Source organism: Lissotriton vulgaris, chromosome 3_1 (genome assembly GCF_964263255.1).
Source record: "Lissotriton vulgaris chromosome 3_1, aLisVul1.2, whole genome shotgun sequence".
NCBI lineage: Eukaryota > Metazoa > Chordata > Amphibia > Caudata > Salamandridae > Lissotriton > Lissotriton vulgaris.
In genome coordinates, this window is record NC_141689.1 from 1010647046 (window position 1) to 1010674970 (window position 27925).

Below are 27925 nucleotides of genomic sequence, written 5' to 3' on the forward strand. Positions count from 1 at the left end.
AGGGGGACCTCCTTTGTAACGTTTTCTGAAATGGTATCGGTAACATACTTATCTCAATAGTTATCAATGCCCCATGAGTTTGCAGGCGAAGGGTATTCTGCGCAGTTTACTACAAAAGACAAAGTCTCGTTTTAGGTGGTTTCAAAAAACAGCGAGCTGTTTGCGCGTTTTACCCCCGCGACCCGTTTTTTTAAGACTTGAGGTCGAAGTCTATTACTCACATTTCTGCCAGAGAAAGAAATCATTATTCCTACCCCCGTGCTCCTCCGAGGATAGCCGGGCTCGAGTGACTGTGTGTTATAAAAGCCCTTGCACTTCCGCGTTTGTTGCACGCTGGGTGCCGCCCATCATGCAACGCTAGAGCGTTAACTAATAAAGATGGCCGCCTGTTTGTGGCGCGGCGGGAGTGTGAATGCGGAAGTCTTTTCACAGTGTCAACTTGTACTTGCATTTGGGGGATTTTATGAGCAAAAATTTTTTTTAAAAAGGTTCTAAATACATTAAAATTCATGCAGTATATTTTGGAGTATTTAGGAGTGAATTTCTACGCTAGTAAAAACCTTGTGATGGCAATGGCAGTACAGGGGGGTAGAATGAGATGGTGGGCTTGATACCTATAGTTGGCTCCAGGGTATATCGTCATTTAACCCGTGTTTGTGTGATTGAATATGGAAAACCCATCGCTGTTCCTTTTCCAGCAAAAATCTTTCATTGCTTACCAGTTCTATTACCGTCCATATGATTTCCTCTGGTTTATGATTAATTTCAAGAAAATGGTTGGTCAGTTTTGTGCTGGATTTCCTGCATTTGATCGTGCTCTTATGTTCGCCTATCCTGACTTTGACTGCCCTGCTTGTCATGCCTACATATTCCAGTTGGCATGGACAGGTGATCAGATATACAACATTTACACTGTTGCAGTTGCTAAAAGCTCTCTGTTCCCAGACGGGAATACCAAACACCGCGTAACGTGGTGATGAACTGTTGTGCACTTGCCTTGAAGGAAAACTTCTTTGAGTACGAAGGCACCTTTTATATACAAAAGCATGGGACCAGCATGGGAAGTACATTTGCCCCCAGTATAGCTGGACTGTACGTACACCATCTAGAGGTAACGAAAATACTGAACCCCAATAACCCCTTCAGACCCAACATAAAACTATGGAAACGATATATCGATGATATCCTTATCATCTGGGATGGAGATGAAAAGGGCTCTGAACAGTTTCTAACCTGGCTCAATCTACAGGACGATTTCCTAAGGTTTACTAGCACAGTCTCCAGAAGTAACTTGGTTTTCCTAGACCTGAACATTTTTCCCAAAGATGGGAGACTGGTGACCACGACCCATTTCAAAAGTACCTCTAAGAACTGTCTTCTTATGTACAACAGTTTTCACCCCAAGCATCTGCTGGACAATCTGCCATATGGTCAGTTCCTGCGCCTACGCAGGAACTGTACAGAGATTGAGACCTTCAAAACTCAATCGAATGACCTCAAAAAGAAACTAAAAGCACGAATGTACCCTGACCGTGTTATCAACCAGGCCTACACACGAGCAAGAAATAACTGCCGTGAAAGCCTGTTGGAAGAAAGAACAGCCAAAGAGGAAGAGAAACGTCCAATTTGTGTGACAACATACAACACTAGCTCCAACTTAGTGACCAAGATCATCAATAAGAATTGGAGAATTTTGAACAGTGGTGGGTTACAAATACCGAAACCAATGTTTGCGCACAAAAGAGCAAAGAGCTTGAGGGATGTCTTGGTTCATACAAGACCGAAATCCAATAACAATACACAAAGAGACCCCAACTTTGTTCAGGGTCACTATCCGTGTGGAGGATGCAGGGTTTGTGGTCTGACCAAAAAAAGCAAAAAAATAACCTTCAACAATGGCACCGTCTGGGAACAGAGAGCTTTTAGCAACTGCAACAGTGTAAATGTTGTATATCTGATCACCTGTCCATGCCAACTGGAATATGTAGGCATGACAAGCAGGGCAGTCAAAGTCAGGATAGGCGAACATAAGAGCACGATCAAATGCAGGAAATCCAGCACAAAACTGACCAACCATTTTCTTGAAATAAATCATAAACCAGAGGAAATCATATGGACGGTAATAGAACTGGTAAGCAATGAAAGATTTTTGCTGGAAAAGGAACAGCGATGGGTTTTCCGTATCCAATCACACAAACACGGGTTAAATGACGATATACCCTGGAGCCAACTATAGGTATCAAGCCCACCATCTCATTCTACCCCCCTGTACTGCCATTGCCATCACGAGGTTTTTACTAGCGGAGAAATTCACTCCTAAATACTCCAAAATATACTGCATGAATTTTAATGTATTTAGAACCTTTTTTAAAAAAATTTTTGCTCATAAAATCCCCCAAATGCAAGTACAAGTTGACACTGTGAAAAGACTTCCGCATTCACACTCCCGCCGCACCACAAACAGGCGGCCATCTTTATTCGTTAACGCTCTAGCGTTGCATGATGGGCGGCACCCAGCGTGCAACAAACGCGGAAGTGCAAGGGCTTTTATAACACACAGTCACTCGAGCCCGGCTATCCTCGGAGGAGCACGGGGGTAGGAATAATGATTTCTTTCTCTGGCAGAAATGTGAGTAATAGACTTCGACCTCAAGTCTTAAAAAAACGGGTCGCGGGGGTAAAACGCGCAAACAGCTCGCTGTTTTTTGAAACCACCTAAAACGAGACTTTGTCTTTTGTAGTAAACTGCGCAGAATACCCTTCCCCTGCAAACTCATGGGGCATTGATAACTATTGAGATAAGTATGTTACCGATACCATTTCAGAAAACGTTACAAAGGAGGTCCCCCTCCCCTTTCATTTGCTAGTCTGTTGTAAGTGCATGGAGTCACGAATGTTGTGTGTGTGTGATGCGATGATAGTGGACCTTATAAAACGGTACCATTGGTGTCTCTAACGACGGGCAGTTGATGTCGAGAGACACATGACTACATTTTGAATCTCATGTAGGAACCCAACCGCCTTTAAAAATTTTTGCAATGCGGTTCCCTTCCAACAATATGAAATAACTGTCTGTTTGTATTTACCACTCAGATAATAATGCTTATTCATGCATTTATGTTGGTTTTCTCTCCCTTTTCTTTTGCAGAGACCACATCAGGTCGATTTTTTCTGCTTCCCCTGGGCCAACTCATGCCCTGAAGCCAAAACAGCCAACTTATTTTTGTTGGTTGTTTATAGGACAGTAGGCACTACTTGTTAGAACTGAGTAAAAACAGTAGGGATCGTTTTTTGGTCCTGATGAGTAAGCAGTAGGGGACTGCTTACGAAACATGTCGACTAGGTAGCAGCTAATGCTCTACCACACAACCCCTTCTTAATGTTCCCAGCTAGAGAAGCTAATAAAATTGTTTTTTTCTACTAAGCCAGGGAATTTTTAAACCCTTTTCCATTTTTTCACTTTTTGCACACTCACTAGTGTTAGGTCCCTACACTTTCACTGATACCTATGCACCTACACATAGCCTCTGTCACATCTTAGTGCTCCCGCGTATTTCGTCTGGTCGTAGCACGCCCCGTCCCGTTATAGGGGCGGGAAGACCCCTATGATGAAGCATGACTCTACTTGGTTTTTTAGAGTGTGAGGGGTATTTTAACAAGCACATTGTGCTCCCATTTTTCCATGTGTAAGAGAGAGCCTAGCACCCTTTAAGAAACGGTAAAAATTATAAAAATTATCACTTTTTCACTTTTTCTTGATAGAATCTCTGTGGTTAAAAAGTCTTACTTTGGAGGGTGATTCTATCAGTACCTCTACGCTTCTCCTTTTTGGTTTGGACTTACTGGCAGCGCACAGCTGCAGGAGCACACTGAACAATCGAATACAATTTCTGGATCATCACCACTGCATAAGTGATTCTGCACTACACAGCTAACTCTTGACAGACAAGGGGACCTTTTTCTGACCCCACCTTGTATTACAATGGCCGATTTAGGCCTAGCCTTCACGGAAGATGAGATCTCCAATCTGATGGCATCCCTGGGAACCTTTGATGGTCTGAACACCACAGGCCCTTCGAACAAAAACAATGATTGGGACGAGCTGGAGGAGTTAAGGAAGACTCAAATAAAGACAGCCCTCCATGGATTACTAATGTCTGAATACCTAAAGGTAAATACCGCACCATCCGGCCTCGTTGTTTGCAATGAACCGTTTATTTTTCTACACGATAAAACCTTCAAGATTGATTGGTCTAAGATTTCATGGCGATGTACTAGGGACTGGATAGTCCTCATTATAAAAACAGCAAGCAGATTGGCCAGTGAATTAAAGGTGGAGATACAGACTATAGAAGTACGCATTAAAAGCTATGAATCTCCAGCTGACATTAAGAAATACTTAGACGAAATGAACAAATCCTTGAATGAGTTTGAAACTACTCTAAAAGACAGCAAATATGATAAACTAAAAAAAGACAACAGCCGATGGACAAAGGAGAGGATCTATCCCTACATTAGGGATGATTATAAAACAACTAATGATAATGTGACAGACGATGAGACATCCGACTCAGGTTCCAACAGCTCAAATTCTAGTAGGAACAGAAGCCCGAGATTACGAGGAAATAGGAGGAATTTCCGTAGACCCAATTTCAGAGGTTCTAGAGGATGGAACAATTTCAACCCTCCCATGATGTACCATCAACAACAACAATATGGGCCACCCCCCTTCCAGCATCCACAGGGACCGTACCCCACCTGGGGTTACCAACAGCAAGACTATGGATACTTTGATCCCTCGGCTCCTTTTTTAGGGGCGCGTCAAGGACGAACGAAAGGCAGGAACCGGAGAGGGTCCAGAGTCCACTGGAACACCCAGGAAGTAGAAACTCCTCGAGTCTCAACAAGGAGCATGACAGGCGCCACAACGAGCAAGAAATGAGCTTGGTTGTTAACCTTTCAGACACTGAATTAACCCCTCCGCAAAAAAGGGTTTTGGAAAAAGGCTTGGGATATGTGCCTACGGCCAATATGGACAAATTCCATCTTTGTCATGAGGTCCAGGAATTCATGCGACGTCTAAAACTACAAGTTTTCTTCAAAGACAAAGAAGATACATCAGACCATGGGGATACCAATCTGAGACCCAAATCCAATTTCACCCCCATGGATAACACTCTTCCAGTTGAACTACTTACCTTCGAAAAGGCAGTAATGATGGATTTGGAGAATATCAACCCCCTTGAAAAACGTGCCTTTCAGAACACCACTAGTGAAGAAAGACAGGCTTTACGCGATCTGAGCAACAACAAAAGACTAATAATAAAACCTGCCGATAAGGGTGGTGCTACTGTCATACAGAACATAGAAGATTATGACAAGGAGTGCAGAAGGCTGCTACAGGACAAAAGAAATTACGAAGTTCTTCACAATGATCATACAACGAGTATACAAACGAAGATTGGTACCATGGTGGAGGAAGCATTGTCACACGATTGGATCACTAAAAAGGAGGGGGATTTTCTGAATCAAAAAAAAACAAGAACCCCCTATCTGTACATCCTACCAAAGATCCACAAAAACCTCCAGAACCCCCCTGGGAGACCGATCGTCTCGGGTATTGGGTCAGTTCTAGAGCCAGTCTCTAGATTTGCAGACGCGTTTCTGAGACCAATGGTCCAAAAAACATCTACGTATCTAAAGGATACAAAGGAAATGTTAAACCTGCTGGAAGAGGTACGTTTCGATCCCGAAACCCAGCTATTAATCAGCTGTGATGTTGAAAGCCTGTACACCAGCCTGCCCCATCAAGCCACCTTAGACATCATTGAAGATGTTTTGTTTGAGGACTTTTGGGAATACCAAACACCGCGTAACGTGGTGATGAACTGTTGCGCACTTGCCTTGAAGGAAAACTTCTTTGAGTACGAAGGCACCTTGTATATACAAAAGCATGGGACCAGCATGGGAAGTACATTTGCCCCCAGTATAGCTGGACTGTACGTACACCATCTAGAGGTAACGAAAATACTGAACCCCAATAACCCCTTCAGACCCAACATAAAACTATGGAAACGATATATCGATGATATCCTTATCATCTAGGATGGAGATGAAAAGGGCTCTGAACAGTTTCTAACCTGGCTCAATCTACAGGACGATTTCCTAAGGTTTACTAGCACAGTCTCCAGAAGTAACTTGGTTTTCCTAGACCTGAACATTTTTCCCAAAGATGGGAGACTGGTGACCACGACCCATTTCAAAAGTACCTCTAAGAACTGTCTTCTTATGTACAACAGTTTTCACCCCAAGCATCTGCGGGACAATCTGCCATATGGTCAGTTCCTGCGCCTACGCAGGAACTGTACAGAGATTGAGGCCTTCAAAACTCAATCGAATGACCTCAAAAAGAAACTAAAAGCACGAATGTACCCTGACCGTGTTATCAACCAGGCCTACACACGAGCAAGAAATAACTGCCGTGAAAGCCTGTTGGAAGAAAGAACAGCCAAAGAGGAAGAGAAACGTCCAATTTGTGTGACAACATACAACACTAGCTCCAACTTAGTGACCAAGATCATCAATAAGAATTGGAGAATTTTGAACAGTGGTGGGTTACAAATACCGAAACCAATGTTTGCGCACAAAAGAGCAAAGAGCTTGAGGATGTCTTGGTTCATACAAGACCGAAATCCAATAACAATACACAAAGAGACCCCAACTTTGTTCAGGATCACTATCCGTGTGGAGGATGCAGGGTTTGTGGTCTGACCAAAAAAAGCAAAAAAATAACCTTCAACAATGGCACCGTCTGGGAACAGAGAGCTTTTAGCAACTGCAACAGTGTAAATGTTGTATATCTGATCACCTGTCCATGCCAACTGGAATATGTAGGCATGACAAGCAGGGCAGTCAAAGTCAGGATAGGCGAACATAAGAGCACGATCAAATGCAGGAAATCCAGCACAAAACTGACCAACCATTTTCTTGAAATGAATCATAAATTAGAGGAAATCATATGGACGGTAATAGAACTGGTAAGCAATGAAAGATTTTTGCTGGAAAAGGAACAGCGATGGGTTTTCCGTATCCAATCACACAAACACGGGTTAAATGACGATATACCCTGGAGCCAACTATAGGTATCAAGCCCACCATCTCATTCTACCCCCCTGTACTGCCATTGCCATCACGAGGTTTTTACTAGCGGAGAAATTCACTCCTAAATACTCCAAAATATACTGCATGAATTTTAATGTATTTAGAACCTTTTTAAAAAAAAATTTGCTCATAAAATCCCCCAAATGCAAGTATAAGTTGACACTGTGAAAAGACTTCCGCATTCACACTCCCGCCGCGCCACAAACAGGCGGCCATCTTTATTAGTTAACGCTCTAGCGTTGCATGATGGGCGGCACCCAGCGTGCAACAAACGCGGAAGTGCAAGGGCTTTTATAACACACAGTCACTCGAGCCCGGCTATCCTCGGAGGAGCACGGGGGTAGGAATAATGATTTCTTTCTCTGGCAGAAATGTGAGTAATAGACTTCGACCTCAAGTCTTAAAAAAACGGGTCGCGGGGGTAAAACGCGCAAACAGCTAGCTGTTTTTTGAAACCACCTAAAACGAGACTTTGTCTTTTGTAGTAAACTGCGCAGAATACCCTTCGCCTGCAAACTCATGGGGCATTGATAACTATTGAGATAAGTATGTTACCGATACCATTTCAGAAAACGTTACAAAGGAGGTCCCCCTCTCCTTTCATTTGCTAGTCTGTTGTAAGTGCATGGAGTCACGAATGTTGTGTGTGTGTGATGCGATGATAGTGGACCTTATAAAACGGTACCATTGGTGTCTCTAACGACGGGCAGTTGATGTCGAGAGACACATGACTACATTTTGAATCTCATGTAGGAACCCAACCGCCTTTAAACATTTTTGCAATGCGGTTCCCTTCCAACAATATGAAATAACTGTCTGTTTGTATTTACCACTCAGATAATAATGCTTATTCATGCATTTATGTTGGTTTTCTCTCCCTTTTCTTTTACAGAGACCACATCAGGTCGATTTTTTCTGCTTCCCCTGGGCCAACTCATGCCCTGAAGCCAAAACAGCCAACTTATTTTTGTTGGTTGTTTATAGGACAGTAGGCACTACTTGTTAGAACTGAGTAAAAACAGTAGGGATCGTTTTTTGGTCCTGATGAGTAAGCAGTAGGGGACTGCTTACGAAACATGTCGACTAGGTAGCAGCTAATGCTCTACCACACAACCCCTTCTTAATGTTCCCAGCTAGAGAAGCTAATAAAATAGTTTTTTTCTACTAAGCCAGGGAATTTTTAAACCCTTTTCAATTTTTTCACTTTTTGCACACTCACTAGTGTTAGGTCCCTACACTTTCACTGATACCTATGCACCTACACATAGCCTCTGTCACATCTTAGTGCTCCCGCGTATTTCGTCTGGTCGTAGCACGCCCCATCCCGTTATAGGGGCGGGAAGACCCCTATGATGAAGCATGACTCTACCTGTTTTTTTAGAGTGTGAGGGGTATTTTAGCAAGCACATTGTGCTCCCATCTTTCCATGTGTAAGAGAGAGCCTAGCACCCTTTAAGAAACGGTAAAAATTATAAAAATTATCACTTTTTCACTTTTTCTTGATAGAATCACTGCTGTTAGTGCTCCAGTCTATTTCGCTACAATAGCCAATGCTGGACTGGACGCGCAGCCTCAGCAAGTATTGTGTGTGGATCGGTGACTGCCTCCGGACATTTCTTTAATCTGGTTACCTGTTTCTGATATTTTATGTGCTCGCTCTAGTAGGTCTTGAATATTGCTTTTTAACTTTTAATCATGCTTTTATTAAATGTAGTCTCATCCTCCCTGCACACTACCTCTGCTTTCTGGTCCGCCACAGTTCTAGGAACTGTTTGTTGTAGAGAAAGAATTTCCTACACCCTTCCAGCAATGCCATTAGCGCTCCATTCTATTTCGCCTTAAAATGCCAATGCCAGACCGGGTGTGCAGCGCCTGCAAGTAAGGTGTGTTGATTGGACACTGCCTTCGGTCATTTCTCTAATCTGGTTACCCGTTTCTGATATTTTATGTGCGCGCTCTAGTAGGTCTTGACTATTGCTTTAATGTTAATCCTTTTTTTTATTAAAAAAATACCTACCTGCACACTACCTCTGCTTTCCGGCTTGCCGCAGTTCTAGGAACTGTCTGTTAAAGAGAAAGCCTTTCCTACTCACTTCCGGTACTGCCGTTAACGCTCCAGTCTATTTGGCTATGAAAGCCAATGGTGGCCCGGACATGCAGCCCCTATGAGTACTGTGTGTCGTTTGGAGACTGCTTCCGGTCATTTCTTTAATCTGGTTACCCATTTCTGATATTTTATGTGCACGTTCTAGTAGGTCTTGACTATTGCTTTTTAAATTGTAATCCTTTCTCTTATCAAATTTGGTCTCAACCTTCCTGTTGGAAGGTAGGATCCTTCTGCATGTGTACCCAGGATTTTTGCCTGGTTCTAAGCTGGTTTTTGACTAGTCTAACTGGGAGACTGCTAATCAGGACCCCAGTCTATCTGCTTTCTCCCTAAATTGTTGGGTTCAGTACTTAGGTTTATCCAAGATTGGATACAGGGGTACCCTTGTCAGTCCCTACTATATGGTACCCACGGCATAGGTACATCAGAGGTCACCCATGGGCTGCAGCATGTATTATGCCACCCATGATAGACCATTCAAAATGGAACTACAGGTCTGCAGTTGCAGCCTGTGTAAGTTGGTGCATGCACCACTTACTAAAGGTATAGGTTTACTATCAAGGGTCACTGCACTCAAAACCTATAAGTCACCTCTATAGCAGGCTTTCACAATCCTGAGGGCTGGGTGCTTGGTTCGATGTGAGAGGGTGCCCCTGCATGAGCAGGATACTCCTGCAGCCTTCAGAGTCCATTCTCTCGGGTTGTCGGTGAAGCAGTCGTGTACTAATATATAGGGGCATTACGCAACTGTGCAATGACCATCTCGAAAATGGCTGCAATAAAACCTATTGTGTTTGGTGTCAAACATGTTGGAATCATACCCCCACACCGGTAACTGATGTGGGAGGTATGATACCACCCATCTGGAGTGCCCTGCGTGGGGCTCTCTGTGTTCTCAGTACCAGCCATCTAGTCCTGGACAGCACAAAATGGTTGCTGCTGACCAGAGATACATTTCTCCCCTCCTGGTGCTGAGCCAAGCTCGAGCAGGGGAAGGCAGGACAATAGGCATCTTGTCTCAGGGAGGTGTGACCATCTCCCAGACAGGTTTTAGTCTATTAGGGCTCGGTGGGTGCGCTTGCCAGTGCCTGAAAGTCTGCATAAGGGGCACATTTGGTGTCCCTGTGCATAGACCAGTTCAAACCACTCATGGGAGCCGTTGGCTCCCGCTCTGGCACAAAACTGGACAACGGACATGTGATCAAACTCCCCCCTGTACAGAACCTCCCCTGGTAGGGTCCCCTGAATCTTCCCAACCCTTTACGTAGGGTACTTAAGGGCTTACCTGGCTGTAGGACCTTAGATTAACCGTGGACAAGATTCAGAACTGAAACCACTGCACTTCGACCGTCTGTGCACTGTGGACTTCACTGGACTTCGTTTGAGCCTGACTTCATCTCCCTCTCAGTCTGCTGCATTGTGTGTGCCTGTGCACCATACAGGATCTGTACAGGACCTGTGGAACATCCGAGAACCTGAAGACAATCTCCCTTGGAGTGAAGGAGTCACTCCCCTGCATTCGCAGGCACTTCAATACTGCTGACCAGTCTGCAGATCCCAAGCTCATATGGACTATGAAAGGTGCAACAACACAGAAGGTGGGTTTCTACATCCCCCGAGGCCTGAGCTGCCCTCTCACTCTATTTGAGTCCCGAATCCCTTGTGGGAGCTGCAATACCCAAACCCCTTTGCACCGCCTACTTTTGCAAGCGCAAATGCTTGTTTGCAATTTTGCAGCTCTGAGTAGCCCCAACCTCTGACAACTTCTCCTGCAAAGATCCTCAAAAACATCGCACCGTGTGCTCCATGGCCTGTTGTTTTCTAAAGCTACCTGAGGACCTCTTGCAACTCCTGTGCTTCCAGCCTGTGGGTCCCATTGAGGGTCATATTTGTTTTCCTTGGGCTCCCCTGAGTGCTCGGGCCTTCCCTGACACCCCTGCTTGTGGTCAGTCTCCTGGACCTTGCTGGTCTCAACCATAAACTTTCTTGACCTCCTCCGTGGGTGGCCTGTGCCAAGGCTTGTTGGTGCTCCTGCCGGACACCGACCCCTCAGCACTCGACATCCTTCATGGACAGCCCGTAAGTGGCTCCTGGTCATCCTCAGCATCACCTGGTCCCCGCAGCTGCAGAGTCAATTTCACCATCAACCATCCAGTAGCACTCAACATCGGTGGGTATTCGTCTACCGAGCCCCTGGTCACTATCAAATGACCTAGACTCTGTCCCCTCTGATTTCAGGTACTCTTCATCAAAAATCATGTTTGGATTCCCACGTACACTTTCTCCTCTTCCATCGGTGGCACTTTTTTTGGTAGTCCTCCATTGTGTTTGATGGTGATTTCCGACACCACACATATGTACCCGGCTTCCTTGGGATAGGTAACTTGGGTACTTCAGTATCTACGGGTGGGGTGGCTCTCCAGCCTTCAGTTCTCCTCTTGGTTTCTTCAGGGTCCACTGGGAAGGGTCCCTAATCTTAAAAAATCTTACCGCTACATGCACATAGACTTGTACGGAGCACTCTGTTGTGTCCACACACTGCTCACGCACTCTGTGGGGTCCCTATCTACTCACCTTGGGTGGTTCCTTGGGGCCCCACAATTTTACGGCCTCACAACATTGTCCTGACTCGAGTAGTAGTTCTTATACCACTTTCTTAGTATATGGTTTGCTCCCCCCCATTGGGCCCTCTGTGTATTAGTGCTATTTACTGTCATTTTTTTTTCTAAAGTATTGTGTGCTTTGTGTCTATCTCCGTGTAGGAGATACTGTAACATACTAGATAGTGTGATGTAATAAATACATATTTTTATAACTACTATGTGTTTCTCTTTTCCTTTCATCTATGCTATAAGATTGCATTCTGGTAAAATAAGCTGCTTTACACTCCTTACACTCCACCGCCGCTGGCCACGCCCACCTGTAGACCACGCCCCTTCCCGCCCTTCTTAAGCGCTGAAACACGAGCGCTCAGTTGGTTCCTGTCTCATGAGGCGGAAAGCCGGGAGTAGCAGCATTTAAATGTGATTTCTTGTGATTTTAAAACTATTACTTCTTTTAAAGCACTTTGCACTTTGAGGGTGCCGTGCAGCGGACCTAGCGCTCACGTGACCCCCTTCTACCGGCTTCCATCGCCGCTGGCCACGCCCACCTGTAGGCCACGCCCCTTCCCGCCCTTCTTAAGCGCTGAAACACGAGCGCTCAGTTGGTTCCTGTCTCCTGAGGCGGAAAGCCGGGAGTAGCAGCATTTAAATGTGATTTCTTGTGATTTTAAAACTATTACTTCTTTTAAAGCACTTTGCACTTTGAGGGAGCCGTGCAGCGGACCTAGCGCTCACGTGACCCCCTTCTACCGGCTTCCATCGCCGCTGGCCACGCCCACCTGTAGGCCACGCCCCCTTTCCGCCCTTAAGGCCTCCTATTTAAATGTGCAACTTCAGAACGCGCAGCGGATATGCGCAGCGGGCGCGCCGTTTGCGCGCCTAAGGCAAGCCCGTCTGCGCCCGTCCGCGGCCGGACGGGGCTAGGGGCACGACTCCATGCCAAATTAACATCGTACTCTTCTGAGGAGATCACCACCCTTCAAGGCCACTGGCCACTCTCAGAATCCGTCCGCAGGCACATTGCCTCATTAGGGCTTGCCCCTTCTTCTACTCCAACACCGACACCGCCTCTGCCGGCCTCACCGCCGCTATGCTCTTCTACGCCCGACCCCACTCCCCCTACTCCTTCATTATCTGTTCTTCTGCTCAACACCAGGTCAGTGGTCAAACACCATCATGAGCTGTTTGTCATGCTTGACTCCGAGAAGCCTGACCTACTGCTCTTGACCGAAACCTGGTTTTGTGATTCTTCCCTTCCCGCTCTTTTGGCTGCCCTCCCCCTTCCTATGTTGCTTTGCGCGCCGACCGCCCTGCGGGTAGGATAGGCGGTGGTGTGGCTTTAATTGCTCGGTCTGAATTTAACTTTCAATCCCTTTCCTTCCCTCCCATCCCCCCCACTGAATTCCTTGTAGTCCGCTCCCTCTCTCTCTCCCCCCCAATCACATGCCTCCTGATGTATCGCCCCCCCAGCCTTCGTCTCTGTTTTTACCTGCATTTCAAGACCTATTGGCCACCCTGGTGGTCAACTACGCCTCAGCCTTGGTGCTAGGCGATTTTAACTACTGGCCCTCAGACCCTTCTGAGTGTACCGCTTCAAAAGAATTCACCAAATCTCTCCTCTCTTTGAACTTTGTCCCGCACATATCCGTCCCCACACATTCTCACGGTCACATACTCGACCAGGTTTGGTCCCTCAACCTTCCTGTTTCCCCGGTGTCTGTTTCTCCCTGTCCTTGGTCCGACCATGCCCTTATCTCTTTTTCCATTTCTCTGAACCCGGTATCTAAGGTCCCACACGCCAAAAACACCTGGGCGCGGAATTGGAACCGAGTTGATCTTCCCTCCCTGACCTCCCTGCTTCGGAATTCCATTCCGACCCTCTCTGGTCTTTCATCCAACTCTCAAGCCATCGCTATCAATACCTGGCTGGCTGGAGGTTGTGACTCAGTGGCTCCTCTGCGTCGTATTTCCACCCGACGACCCAAGGACTCCAACAGATGGTTCAACGACCACCTAAAAAAAACAAAAACTGACCGTACGGCAAGCAGAGAGGCAATGGAGAAGAAACTACTGCCCCTTATCAAAAACCCACTATCTCACATTACTTACTGAGTATAAAAAAGCTATCCTAGCCGCCAAAACCATCTACTTCTCAACTAAAATAACGACAGCCGAAAATAAACCGAGGGAGATTTTCGGTATAGTGAACGTCCTAGCCTTCTCCGACAGAGCCTCACCCCAAATCCCTCCAACCCAGCCCCTGTGTGACCAATTAAACACCTACTTTCTGGACAAGATCTCAACCATCAAGGCCAACATACCCCTCCCCTCGCCTACCTTTGTTGATCCTTCCCCTCCCACTGTCCAATGCCATCTTACCTCCATTCCCCCCCTTACTGAGGAAGTATTCTTAGAGATACTCCCCAAAGTAAAATCGGGTTCTCCGGCAGACACTTGTCCGGCACGAATCCTGCAACAGATCTACTCCTCTTGTCCCCAACCCCCCATTACTTTCCTCAATAGTTCCCTTACGCAGGGAGTGGTGATCCCCGCGCTCAAATCAGCCACTCAAGTGCCCTTTCTGAAGAAGCCCGGCGCTGACCCGTCCATCTCAGCCAACTACCGCCCCATTTCCCTGCTGCCCTATTTGGGCAAGGTGCTTGAGCGCCATGTCACCTCGGTACTCAGCGCCCATGTAGAAGCAAATGGGGGCCTGGCTTCTCACCAGGCCGGCTTCCGCCCCAGGCACTCTACCGAATCAGTCGTGGTGTCGGTCCTTGACAACCTCAGGAAGGGTATGGATCACAACAAACACCAGGCGCTGGTGCTCCTCGACCTCTCCGCCGTCTTTGACACGGTGGACCACACCATCTTACTGTCCCGTGTCAAGGCGGCTGGAATTGAGGGATCAGCCCTGGTCTGGCTATCCGCCTTCCTGAGGGACCGCACCCAGGCGGTTCGGCTGGGAGACTTCACGACCACCCCACTTCAAGTCACCTGTGGTGTTCCCCAGGGTTCTTCTCTTTCCCCCTTACTGGAGGTCACCGTGTACAATTACGGGGATGACCTCCAGCTCATCTTTAACCTTTCCTCTTCTCCCCTTTCTGCATCAAACTTCCAGTCTATTATGATTTTCATCAGGGACTGGATGAACCACAACCATCTCAAGCTGAATCCGGATAAAACCGAGTTGGTTCTCACCGGTGGTTCTTCCAGTCCCTGGAACTCTCTCTTCTGGCCCTCCTCTTTTGGTCCCTCCCCCACTCCCTCCTCCACAGTTAAAACACTGGGTGTCAAAATGAACAACCAACTCACCCTACACTCACAAATTAGCTCTGTAGTCTCTTCCTATTTCCTCCCTCTTCGAACCATCCGCACCGTCTCCCGTTTCTTCTCCCCCCAGGCACTTAAGTTGATCATGTCCGCGCTGGTGATCTCGCGGCTGGACTATGCCAATGCCCTGTACAACGGCATACAGCCTGCGGAAGCTCCAGATGGTCCAGAACCAGGCGGCCCGGTTGGTCTATGGTCTCCCACGCTTTCACCCCTCCACGCCCCTCCTCAAGGAGCTCCACTGGCTTCCTGTCAACCGGCTGTATGGTTTTTCAGGCCCGTCAGGGCACTGCCCCCGCCTTCATTTCTTCTCTGATCAATGAATACGTCCCGATCAGAGAGCTTCGCTCTTCTTCTAAGTCTCTCCTGCAAATCCCACGTTTCAAACGTAAAAAGTGAGGTGGAGCCAATTTCTCTACCTTGGCTCCCACATTCTGGAACTCCCTCCCCGACCACCTTCGTTCTGCCACTCAATATTCCTCTTTCCGCAAAGACCTAAAAACGTTCCTGTTCAAACAGGCCTTCCCCGTGTAACGGGGTCCCCTCCCTGCTCTGCGACAGGTTCACTCTGCCCTCAGTTGTTGGACCCTCCACTATAGCGCCAAGAAACCGTACGGTGAACGCTGCGCTCTACAAATGTTTTAAATTCAAAATTAAATTCAAATTCCTTCAAGACTAAGCCTGAAGGCTGCTCTCCACAGCTACCACTTAGATAGCTTTCTAAGGATGTCTGAAACCTCTTAAATCACCATAAGGGTTGCCTGGACTGGTGCAAGGGGCCCATTTTAATTAGTGAACATCATTTACCAGGCCAGCTTCTCACACTATTTGCACGCTACCTCTACTTTCCAGTCTGCTGCAGTTCTACCAACTATTTGTTGCAGAGAAAGCCTTTCCTACTCACTTCCGGCACTGCTGTTAGCACTCCAGTCTATTCGGCTATAAAAGCCAATGCTGGACCAGTCGCACAGCCCCTGCAATCGATTGGTGACTGCCTCTGGTCATTTCTTTAAACTGAATACCCATTTCTGATATTTTATGCGCACGCTCTAGTAGGTCTTGACTATTACTTTTAAAATTGTAATCCTTTATTTTCTTAAATGTTCTCTCAACCTACCTGCATACTACTTCTGCTTTCCGGTCCGCCACAATTCTAGGAATTGTTAGTTACAGAGAAAGTCTTTCCTACTCAATTTTCAATTTCAATACAGCTTTATTCGGTGACAACAAGACAAGCACCATAAAAGCATACAAACACCTATATATCAAGAATAGAAAAATACAATCTGAATAATATTCATATGCAATCATTTAAAAGGATTTTCTTGGCATATATTCTGTGAATTAGGAATGGGACCTTTACAGTGATGGGCGCTGAGGAAGGCAACCATGCCGAAATGCATCCGCCGCCGCTGGGACGTTTGAAATAAAGGTGCTTCCTGCTCTGATTTCCCCTTGTGGCCTCCTATCTTTTCTCTGAAGGATTTTCTTGGCATATATTCTGCGCTTGCAGGCCGCGCAGTACGGAAGGCCCTGCAGCATCAAGAGACTCAGAATCTAGCTGGCACCCCGCTGTTTACAGCATTTTCACAACCGAGGAATCGGTATTTCTGAAGTCTGCCAGAAACTACAGGACATTGTGAGTGGACTGAGATATTTCTTCTCGAGGGGGCGTGTAGTCTCACATTTGGCTGCTCCTACTCATTTAATGACCTGCAGGGACTGGTGCAGCAGATCAAGGGGACCTAAGGCAGAACCCACCCGACTCACCTGAAGCTTGACCGATCTGATTGTTCACCTACTCCCCCATGTCACCAATTCGACGACGCCAAAACAGTGCTTGCTGAGACATGGGATTCGTTATACTCAAAATGAACTCTTATTGGTGTGCTGACCGCATTAGGGGGAGGGACCTAGGTGCTTGAAGGTATTTTACACAGGAGGAGTGAATTTGGGATTGGACCTTTACAGTGATGGGCGCTGAGGAAAGCAACCATGCCGAAATGCATCCGCCGCCACTGAGACGTTTGAAATAAAGGTGTTTCCTGCTCTGATTTCCCCTTGTGGCCGTCTATCTTTTCTCGGAAGGATTTTCTTGGCATATATTCTGTGCTTGCTGGCCGTGCAGTACGGAAGGCCCTGCAGCATCAAGAGACTCAGAATCTTGTTGGCACCCCGCTGTTTACAGCGTTTTCGCAACTGAGGAATCTGTATTTCTGAAGTCCGCCAGAAACTACAGGACATTGTGAGTGGACTGAGATATTTCAACTCGAGGGGGCGTGTAGTATCACATTTGGCTGCTCCTACTCATTTAGTGACCTGCAGGGACTGGTGCAGCAGATCAAGGGGACCTAAGGCAGAACCCACCCGACTCACCTGAAGCTTGCACCGATCCGATTGTTCACCTACTCCCCCATGCCACCAACTCGACGACGCCACAACAGTGCTTGCTGGGACATGGAGTTCCTTATACTCAACACAAACTCTTACTGGTAAGCTGACTGCATTAGGGGGAGGGGACCTAGGTTCCTGAAGGTATTTTACACAGGAGGAGTGAATTAGGAATGGGACCTTTACAGTGATGGGTGCTGAGGAAGGCAACCATGCCGAAATGCATCCGCCGCCGCTGGGACGTTTGAAATAAAGGTGTTTCCTGCTCTGATTTCCCCTTGTGGCCTCTTATCTTTTCTCTGAAGGATTTTCTTGGCATATATTCGGCGCTTGCTGGCAGCGCAGTACGGAATGCCCTGCAGCATCAAGAGTCTCAGAATCTAGCTGGCACCCGCTGTTTACAGCGTTTTCGCAACCGAGGAATCGGTATTTCTGAAGTCTGCCAGAAACTACAGGACATTGTGAGTGGACTGAGATATTACATCTCGAGGGGGCGTGTAGTCTCACATTTGGCTGCTCCTACTCATTTAGTGACCTGCAGGGACTGGTGCAGCAGATCAAGGGGACCTAAGGCAGAACCCACCCGACTCACCTGAAGCTTGCACTGATCTGATTGTTCACCTACTCCCCATGCCACCAAGTAGACAATGCCAAAACAGTGCTTGCTGAGACATGGAATTCGTTATACTCAACACTAACTCTTATTGGTGTTCTGACCGCATTAGGGGGAGGGGACCTAGGTGCTTGAAGGTATTTTACACAGGAAGAGTGAATTTGGGATGGCACCTTTACAGTGATGGGCGCTGAGGAAAGCAGCCATGCCGAAATGCATCCGCCGCAGCTGGGACATTTGAAATAAAGGTGTTTCCTGCTCTGATTTCCCCTTGTGGCCTTCTATCTGTTCTCTGAAGGATTTTCTTGGCATATATTCTGCGCTTGCTGGCCACGCAGTACGGAAGGCCCTGCAGCATCAAGAGACTCAGAATCTAGCTGGCACCCCTCTGTTTACAACGTTTTCGCAACTGAGGAATCTGTATTTCTGAAGTCCACCAGAAACTACAGGACATTGTGAGTGGACTGAGATATTTCATCTCGAGGGGGCGTGTAGTCTCACATTTGGCTGCTCCTACTCATTTAGTGACCTGCAGGGACTGGTGCAGCAGATCAAGGGGACCTAAGGCAGAACCCACCGACTCACCTGAAGCTTGCACCGATCTGATTGTTCACCTACTCCTCCATGCCACCAACTCGATGATGCCAAAACAGTGCTTGCTGGGACATGGAGTTCGTTATACTCAACACAAACTCTTATTGGTGTGCTGACTGCATTAGGGGGAGGGGACCTAGATTCTTGAAGGTATTTTACACAGGAGGAGTGAATTAGGAATGGAACCTTTACAGTGATGGGTGCTGTGGAAGGCAACCATGCCGAAATGCACCCGCCGCTGCTGGGACGTTTGAAATAAAGGTGTTTCCTGCTCTGTTTTCCCCTTGTGTCCTCCTATCTTTTCTCTGAAGGATTTTCTTGGCATATATTCTGCGCTTGCTGGCCGCGCAGTACGGAATGCCCTGCAGCATCAAGAGACTCAGAATCTAGCTGGCACCCGCTGTTTACAGCGTTTTCGCAACCGAGGAATCGGTATTTCTGAAGTCTGCCAGAAACTACAGGACATTGTGAGTGGACTGAGATATTACATCTCGAGGGGGCGTGTAGTCTCACATTTGGCTGCTCCTACTCATTTAGTGACCTGCAGGAACTGTTGCAGCAGATCAGGGGGACCTAAGGCAGAACCCACCCGACTCACCTGAAGCTTGCACCGATCTGATTGTTCACCTACTCCCCCATGCCACCAACTCGACGACGCCAAAACAGTGCTTGCTGGGACATGGAATTCGTTATACTCAACACAAACTCTTATTGGGGTGCTGACTGCATTAGGGGGAGGGGACCTAGGTGCTTGAAGGTATTTTACACAGGAGGAGTGAATTTGGGAGGGGACCTTTACAGTGATGGGCTCTGAGGAAGGCAACCATCCCGAAATGCATCCGCCGCCGCTGGAACGTTTGAAATAAAGGTGTTTCCTGCTCTGATTTCCCCTTGTGTCCTCCTATCTTTTCTCGGAAGGATTTTCTTGGCATATATTCTGCGCTTGCAGGCCGCGCAGTACGGAAGCCCCTGCAGCATCAAGAGACTCAGAATGTAGCTGGCACCCCGCTGTTTACAGCGTTTTCACAACCGAGGAATCGGTATTTCTGAAGTCTGCCAGAAACTACAGGACATTGTGAGTGGACTGAGATATTTCATCTCGAGGGGGCGTGTAGTCTCAAATTTGGCTGCTCCTACTCATTTAATGACCTGCAGGGACTGGTGCAGAAGATCAAGGGGACCTAAGGCAGAACCCACCCGACTCACCTGAAGCTTGCACCGATCTGATTGTTCACCTACTCCTCCATGCCACCAATTCGACGACGCCAAAACAGTGCTTGCTGAGACATGGGATTTGTTATACTCAACAAAAACTCTTATTGGTGTGCTGACTGCATTAGGGGGAGGGGACCTAGGTGCTTGAAGGTATTTTACACAGGAGGAGTGAATTAGGGATGGGACCTTTACAGTGATGGGCGCTGAGGAAGGCAACCATGCCGAAATGCATCTGCCGCCCTTGGGACGTTTGAAATAATGGTGTTTCCTGCTCTGATATCCCCTTGTGGCCTCCTATCTTTTCTCTGAAAGATTTTCTTGGCATATATTCTGCGCTTGCTGGCCGCGCAGTACGGAAGGCCCTGCAGCATCAAGAGACTCAGAATCTAGCTGGCATCCCGCTGTTTACATCGTTTTTCGCAACCGAGGAATCAGTATTTCTGAAGTCCGCCAGAAACTACAGGACATTGTGAGTGGACTGAGATATTTCTTCTCGAGGGGGCGTGTAGTCTCACATTTGGCTGCTCCTACTCATTTAGTGACCTGCAGGGACTGGTGCAGCAGATCAAGGGGACCTAAGGCAGAACCCACCGACTCACCTGAAGCTTGCACCGATCTGATTGTTCACCTCCTCCCCCGTGCCACCAACTCGACGATGCCAAAACAGTGCTTGCTGGGACATGGAGTTCGTTATTCTCAACACAAACTCTTATTAGTGTGGTGACTGCATTAGGGGGAGGGGACCTAGGTCCTTGAAGGTATTTTACACAGGAGGAGTGAATTAGGAATGGGACCTTTACAATGATGGGTGCTGAGGAAGGCAACCATGCCGAAATGCACCCGACGCCGCTGGGACTTTTGAAATAAAGGTGTTTCCTGCTCTGTTTTCCCCTTGTGGCCTCCTATCTTTTCTCTGAAGGATTTTCTTGGCATATATTCTGCGCTTGCTGTCCGGGCAGTACGGAATGCCCTGCAGCATCAAGAGACTCAGAATCTAGCTGGCACCCGCTGTTTACAGCGTTTTCGCAACCGAGGAATCGGTATTTCTGAAGTCTGCCAGAAACTACAGGACATTGTGAGTGGACTGAGATATTACATCTCGAGGGGCCGTGTAGTCTCACATTTGGCTGCTCCTACTCATTTATTGACCTGCAGGGACTAGTGCAGCAGATCAGGGGGACCTAAGGCAGAACCCACCGACTCACCTGAAGCTTGCACCGATCTGATTGTTCACCTACTCCCCCATGCCACCAACTCGACAACGCCAAAACAGTGCTTGCTGAGACATGGAATTCGTTATACTCAACACTAACTCTTATTGGTGTGCTGACTGCATTAGGGGGAGGGGACCTAGGTGCTTGAAGGTATTTTACACAGGAGGAGTGAATTAGGGATGGGACCTTTACAGTGATGGGCGCTGAGGAAGGCAACCATGCCGAAATGCATCCGCCGCCGCTGGGACATTTGAAATAAAGGTGTTTCCTGCTCTGATTTCCCCTTGTGGCCTCCTATCTTTTCTCAGAAGGATTTTCTTGGCATATATTCTGCGCTTGCTGGCCCGAAGTACGGAAGGCAATGCAGCATCAAGAGACTCAGAATCTAGCTGGCACCCCGCTGTTTACAGCGTTTTCGCAACCGAGGAATCGGTATTTCTGAAGTCCGCCAGAAACTACAGGACATTGTGAGTGGACTGAGATATTTAATCTTGAGGGGTCTTGTAGTCTCACATGTGGCTGCTCCGAGTCCTACTCATTTAGTGACCTGCAGGGCCTGGTGCAGCAGATCAAGGGGACCTAAGGCAGAACCCACCCGACTCACCTGAAGCTTGCACCGATCTGATTGTTCACCTACTCCCCCATGGCACCAACTCGACGATGCCAAAACAGTGCTTGCTGGGACATGGAGTTCGTTATACTCAACACGAACTCTTATTGGTGTGCTGACTGCATTAGGGGGAGGGGACCTAGGTGCTTGAAGGTATTTTACACAGAAGGAGTGAATTAGGGATGGGACCTTTACAGTGATGGGCGCTGAGGAAGGCAACCATGCCAAAATGCATCCGCCGCCGCTGGGACATTTGAAATAAAGGTGTTTCCTGCTCTGATTTCCCCTTGTGGCCTCCTATCTTTTCTCGGATGGATTTTCTTGGCATATATTCTGCGCTTGCTGGCCGTGCAGTACCGAAGGCCCTGCAGCAGCAAGAGACTCAGAATCTAGCTGGCACCCCGCTGTTTACAGCGTTTTCTCAACCGAGGTATCGGTATTTCTGAAGTCAACTTGAAACTACAGGACATTGTGAGTGGACTGAGAGATTTCATCTCGAGGTGGCGTGTCGTTTTACATTTGGCTGCTCCTACTCATTTAGTGACCTGCAGGGACTAGTGCAGCAGATCAAGGGGACCTAAGGCAGAACCCACCGACTCACCTGAAGCTTGCACCGATCTGATTGTTCACCTACTCCTCCATGCCACCAACTCGACGACGCCAAAACAGTGCTTGCTGGGACATGGAGTTTGTTATACTCAACACGAACTCTTATTGGTGTGCTGACTGCATTAGGGGGAGGGGACCTAGGTGCTTGAAGGTATTTTACACAGGAGGAGTGAATTAGGGATGGGACCTTTACAGTGATGGGCGCTGAGGAAGGCAACCATGCCGAAATGCATCCGATGCCGCTGGGACGTTTGAAATAAAGGTGTTTCCTGCTTGGATTTTCCCTTGTGGCCTCCTATCTTTTCTCCGAAGGATTTCTTGGCATATATATATATATCGAACTGCACTCGTTCAACGAAAATCAGCAAACCCCAATGTCCCGGGGGACCGCCGATCCGGACAAACAAAAGCTGACCCAGTCTTCAGGTGAAGGAAATATTTGCATTTAATTTTGATGCATCGCCACCAGCATAACGTTTCGGCCTGCTCAGAGGCCTTGGACACATGACGCTAGAGGTGGGACAGACTGTTTTTAACCTCTTAGGTGCTGCGCCTATTCCAACGGCCGACGGCACCACTACCTCAGGAGTGCTGCCGTCGGCCGTTGGACGTTCGAACCTCACCTGCGCAATGGAACGTTCAGCACTGGAGCTGGACGTTCCATAGCTGCTAAGAGGTTAAAGTGCAAGTGCATGGTTATGAGAACACATGATTGGTTGAACTGTGGTGCATGGTAGTAAAGACAGACAACATTTCAATGACCACGTTTAAAAAGTCAATAAATGTAGAATGTTAAAAAAATTTTAAAAAACAGATTTACATATGTACAAGGGCCAAGATAGAATTTATATACATTAATTCATTCCACATGCAAATGTAACCTCTATTTATCTAAAGAGGGCTAATATTGGTGAATCTTGTCACAAGTGAAGAAATGGCAACTGGTAGGAATCGTAACAATGTACGCTTTCACAATTTAATTCACGTTGCCCACATTTCACAACATTCAATCCATATCATAAGGCGATTGTTAATGTAATATAACCCAAGTGGGTGAATATAACGAGTCATGTTGGATAGTTATTTTAACCACGAAATGTGTTACGGCTTTTGCCGATGTTCATAGTCATAATTATCACCATGTCAACCATAATGTGAAAACCAGGAGAAAATAAAGCAAAGGGTGTCGTGAATAGTGATGACACAAAATAAGTAAGTGACATTAAAACACCTCCCTTGATGGATGATAGGAGTATGATCAAGTCATCATCTTAAATCTTATATCAATGCAGGGGCGTAGTGGCAGCATTATCAACATTTTGGACAACATTGGGATATCAACATACAAATGATAATACAGGTTTACAGAAATTATGTATATGGATATCCATAAAAAGGCCATCTGGAATCTAAAGATGAGTATAGAAATCTACACTGATGTTTACACCATCTGGTGTCTTGGTATCGAGATCAAGAATATATTTGGTCTCAAGAGCCCTTAGAATGGCTTCACGGTTGCCACCTCTGCGAAGAGGAGGGACCGAGTCAATGGCAAAATATTTCAACAAATGGCTCTGTTTACCATGGTGTTCCTTAAAATGACGTGCCACCGGGTAGGTGGGGTCCTCAGTGTTGATGGCCCTAATGTGCTGCACTATCCTTTTGTGACCCTGCAACTTGGTGCTACCCACGTAACCTGGGGCACACGGACACTCCAGCACATTCACTGTGAACTCTGTTTTGCATGTTAATTGCTTGGTGATAAGCCGAGGAGCATCAGAAAAAGGGGTTAAATACTCGATCATGTTAATGCCATGCCTGCAAGCCTTGCAGATCAAGCATTTTTTGAAACCTTTGATGGCCTTGAACCAGGGCGTTGATATCACAACCTCAGGACTGGAATTGACCAATGCTTCGGTAAGGGAATAAGCTTTCCTACATGAGATGTCAGGCTGGCATTATATGACCAATCACTGGATCAGACTTAATGAGAGTCCAGTTTTTGGAGATGATTTTCCCTAATGCCTGAAATTGACGATTGAATGTTAATACTAATCTAACTGGTTGATCAGTATTGTCCGTCTCTTTATTTATAGATCTCCTGAGTTGTAGGGCTGTCTCCCTAGGCATAGCATTAACCTTACGGATGGCTGCATCTATTGTGTTCTGAGCATAACCCCTAGCCAGAAAACGGGCTCTACTGTCACATTGGGCCTGTTTTCATTGTTCCTCTGTACTACAAATCCGTCTGATGCGCAGCATCTCCCAGTAGGGGATGCTGCGAATCAGATGTGCCGGATGATGACTCTTGGCATGGAGTACAGTGTTTCCGGAAGTCGGTTTACGGAACAACGTAGTGTGTAACTTGTTGTTAGTGATCAAGACCCTGACATCCAAAAAATCAATACATGTTTGGTTCATGTTATGGGTAAACTCCAGGTTGTATGTGTTGTTATTCAGTTGTGTAATAAATTCAATTGCCTCCTGTTTGGTGCCCCGCCATATAAGAAATATATCGTCAATGTAACGATACCACTGGGCTACCAGATTTGCCATAATCAGACTGGGCGTACCCATGAGGACCTGCCTCTCCCAGTAGCCCATATGCAAACAGGCATAACTGGGAGAGAAACAGGCCCCCATGGCCACACCCCTGATTTGTTGAAAGTATTGGCTGTTAAACTGGAAATAATTGTTGTTTAAACAGAAGGAAATCATGGCAATCAGCATTTTGTTATGTTCCACATATTGCACAGATCTGTTACCCAAGAAGAATTGTACAGCCCTTAGTCCGTCAAGGTGCTTGATGCTTGTATATAATGACGAGACATCAAGCGTGATTAACCAATAATGTGGCTCCCGCTCCACTGTCTCTAATTTTCTCAGAAAGTCACTGGAATCTTGCACATATGATGGTAGTGCAGTGACAAAGTCTTGGAGAAAAAAGTCGATGTATTTTGTGACATTTTCCAACAGACCATCTCTGGCAGAAATAATGGGCCTCCCCGGCGGTTTGTTAATGTCTTTGTGCACTTTGGGGATTAGGTATAATACCGGCATCACGGGAAAGTCTTTCTTCAAAAACTTGAATTCATCCAAGCTCAAGAGGCCGGCGCTTTTCCAACCCACCAATAAACTGCCCAGATTGTTCTGTGCCAACCTGATCTCTGAGAGATCACAACGCTTGTAGCAAGAAGCATCATTGAGTTGTAAATAGGCTTCTTCCAGGTAGAGTGTTTGCGGCCAAAGTACAACATTGCCACCTTTATCGGCCTGGCGAACAATGATTGAATTGTCAGCCTGGATTTTTTTAACCAAGTTGTAGTATTTGGTGTTGTGAACCCCTCCTTGATATTTTGATTTGAGGGTTGAAACGTGCAATTTGTTAATGCCAGCAATAGCAAGGTCATGGAAAATGTCCAAGTTGTCATGGAGTGTTAACGGTGAAAAGGTCGACTTCGGTTTGAATTTGGTTAAACCTGGAGTATTGTATATCTCAGCTACATCTTGTGATGCAGAAATTGCACCTTCCTCACGTAATGCGGTCAAATCTTGGAGAAGTCCCACATCATTAGCAGTGACAACAGAGATAGAAAGGCCTTGAGAGGCAGAGCAAGATTTTGCGGTATGTTGGTGTGTCAAAAAATGTTTTTTAAGCTTGAGCTTCCTGATGTACTTAAAGAGCTCAATTCTAGTTTTAGTGTAACTGAAATTGTTGGCTGGACAGTATGTTAGGCCCAACGATAGAATCTCAATATCTGATTTGTTAAGCACAGTTGGAGTTAGGTTTATGACCGCTGGACCTTCCACTGCCACCTGATCTGTCGTTGCAGGACTCATTACTTGACTTTGTTCCAGCGTTTTTTCGGGTAGAACTTTTTCTTTTTTTGTTGTTGTTGTTCGTCTCCGACAGGCTTTGTGGCACTGCTGCCGCTTGCGATTGCGCTTTTGTTTGTTTGTTGATTTGTCAGTCTTGGGCGCAGTGCTGCCCGCCTGTCCTGCCTTAGGCAGTTTACCTCCTGGCCCAGGGAAAATTTTGTAAACCCCAACCTAGGGTCACTCCTGTTGTTGTCAGTGTACGAGCCACTTTCTGGTGCAGTGCTGATGTTGGAGCTTGAGGACTGCACATTCATAGTCGATGTGCCTGCTGTGGCTGTCATATTACAATTGGAATTAGCGGTGATGTTGGCTGCTTTAATGGCGCCATATTTTTTAGAAAACGTGAACACACGACCTTTTGTACGCCTTTCTTTTCTTGATTATACCTCTTTGTTAAGCCTGGCAGTCATCTCCTCTCTTAATTTTTTAGATTCAGCCTCCAACCCTTTCTCTGCCTCCAGAATTTCAGTATTAATTTTTTCAATCTGCTGTTGAAGCAAAACGCGATCGCTCTCCACGTATTTAACCAAGATTGTTACTAATTTGTGAGACGAATCCAGAATACACTGGGCCCACTCGTCCAGCATGTTAGGATCAGGCTGTTCATAGGACGGGACCAACATGATTCGTAAACCTCGTGGAATGCGGCCCACCTCGAGGTACCTGCTTAAAGAGCGATGCTCACACCACCTGAGAGCTCGTGTTTCATGGTTTTCTCCAGTTTTTTGTATGTGTCCCTTAAAGTATTGCCTGTACTCTGTGCTGCCACAGGGTCCACTGCAGCAATTGATGCCCCAGCCGGGGAGTCATCGAATAACCCAAGTGCCACCTCCTCTCCGCCCCGTAAAGCGTCAACTGACATGGCGATGCAAAATGAACGAAATGTTATCTCACCACTGAAACAAATATACATATATATATATATATATATATATATATATATATATATATATATATATATATATATATATATATATATATATATATATATATATTACCTACTGGCGGTCGCCAGTAGGTAGTTATAGTTAGGATTTTTTTCAATGTTAAATCTCAAAATTCTATTTGGAATAACTTTGGCGCCGGTTGACGAATCTGCCTGAAAATTTCCTGAAAATGGCCTCGCGGGGTTCCGGTCCTTCCCTGAAAGTTTGGGGGGGATACGTTAAGCGGGGGCCGAGATAAAAGGGGGGTCCCAAAACGCGTTTTCCCCATGTTAATTTCCATAGGGCGGTCGATTTCACTTTTAGCCCGAACGGCTGAATGGATTTCCACCAAACTTGGCAAAATTGTAGGGACTGGTAGCCCGATGTGCCTTTGCTATGTCTCAAGATATGTGCTTCAGTGGATTTTGAGAAATTAACGTTCAAAAAAATATATATATCTGTAGCCGCGCTCCGGTACGCGCACCAGTGAGCGCTCCAGGCGCGACACGCGACTTGCGCGCAGAAAGCTGATTGGCTCTCAGTTGTCTGTAAACATTCTAAACAGTCCGGAGCGGCCGCCATCTTGTCTATCGGTAAAATCTAGTCATAAGAGGTGGCAAAAACAAAGGGGGGAATTGACCATAAGGGGGTAGGGTAGACCCCCCCTGAC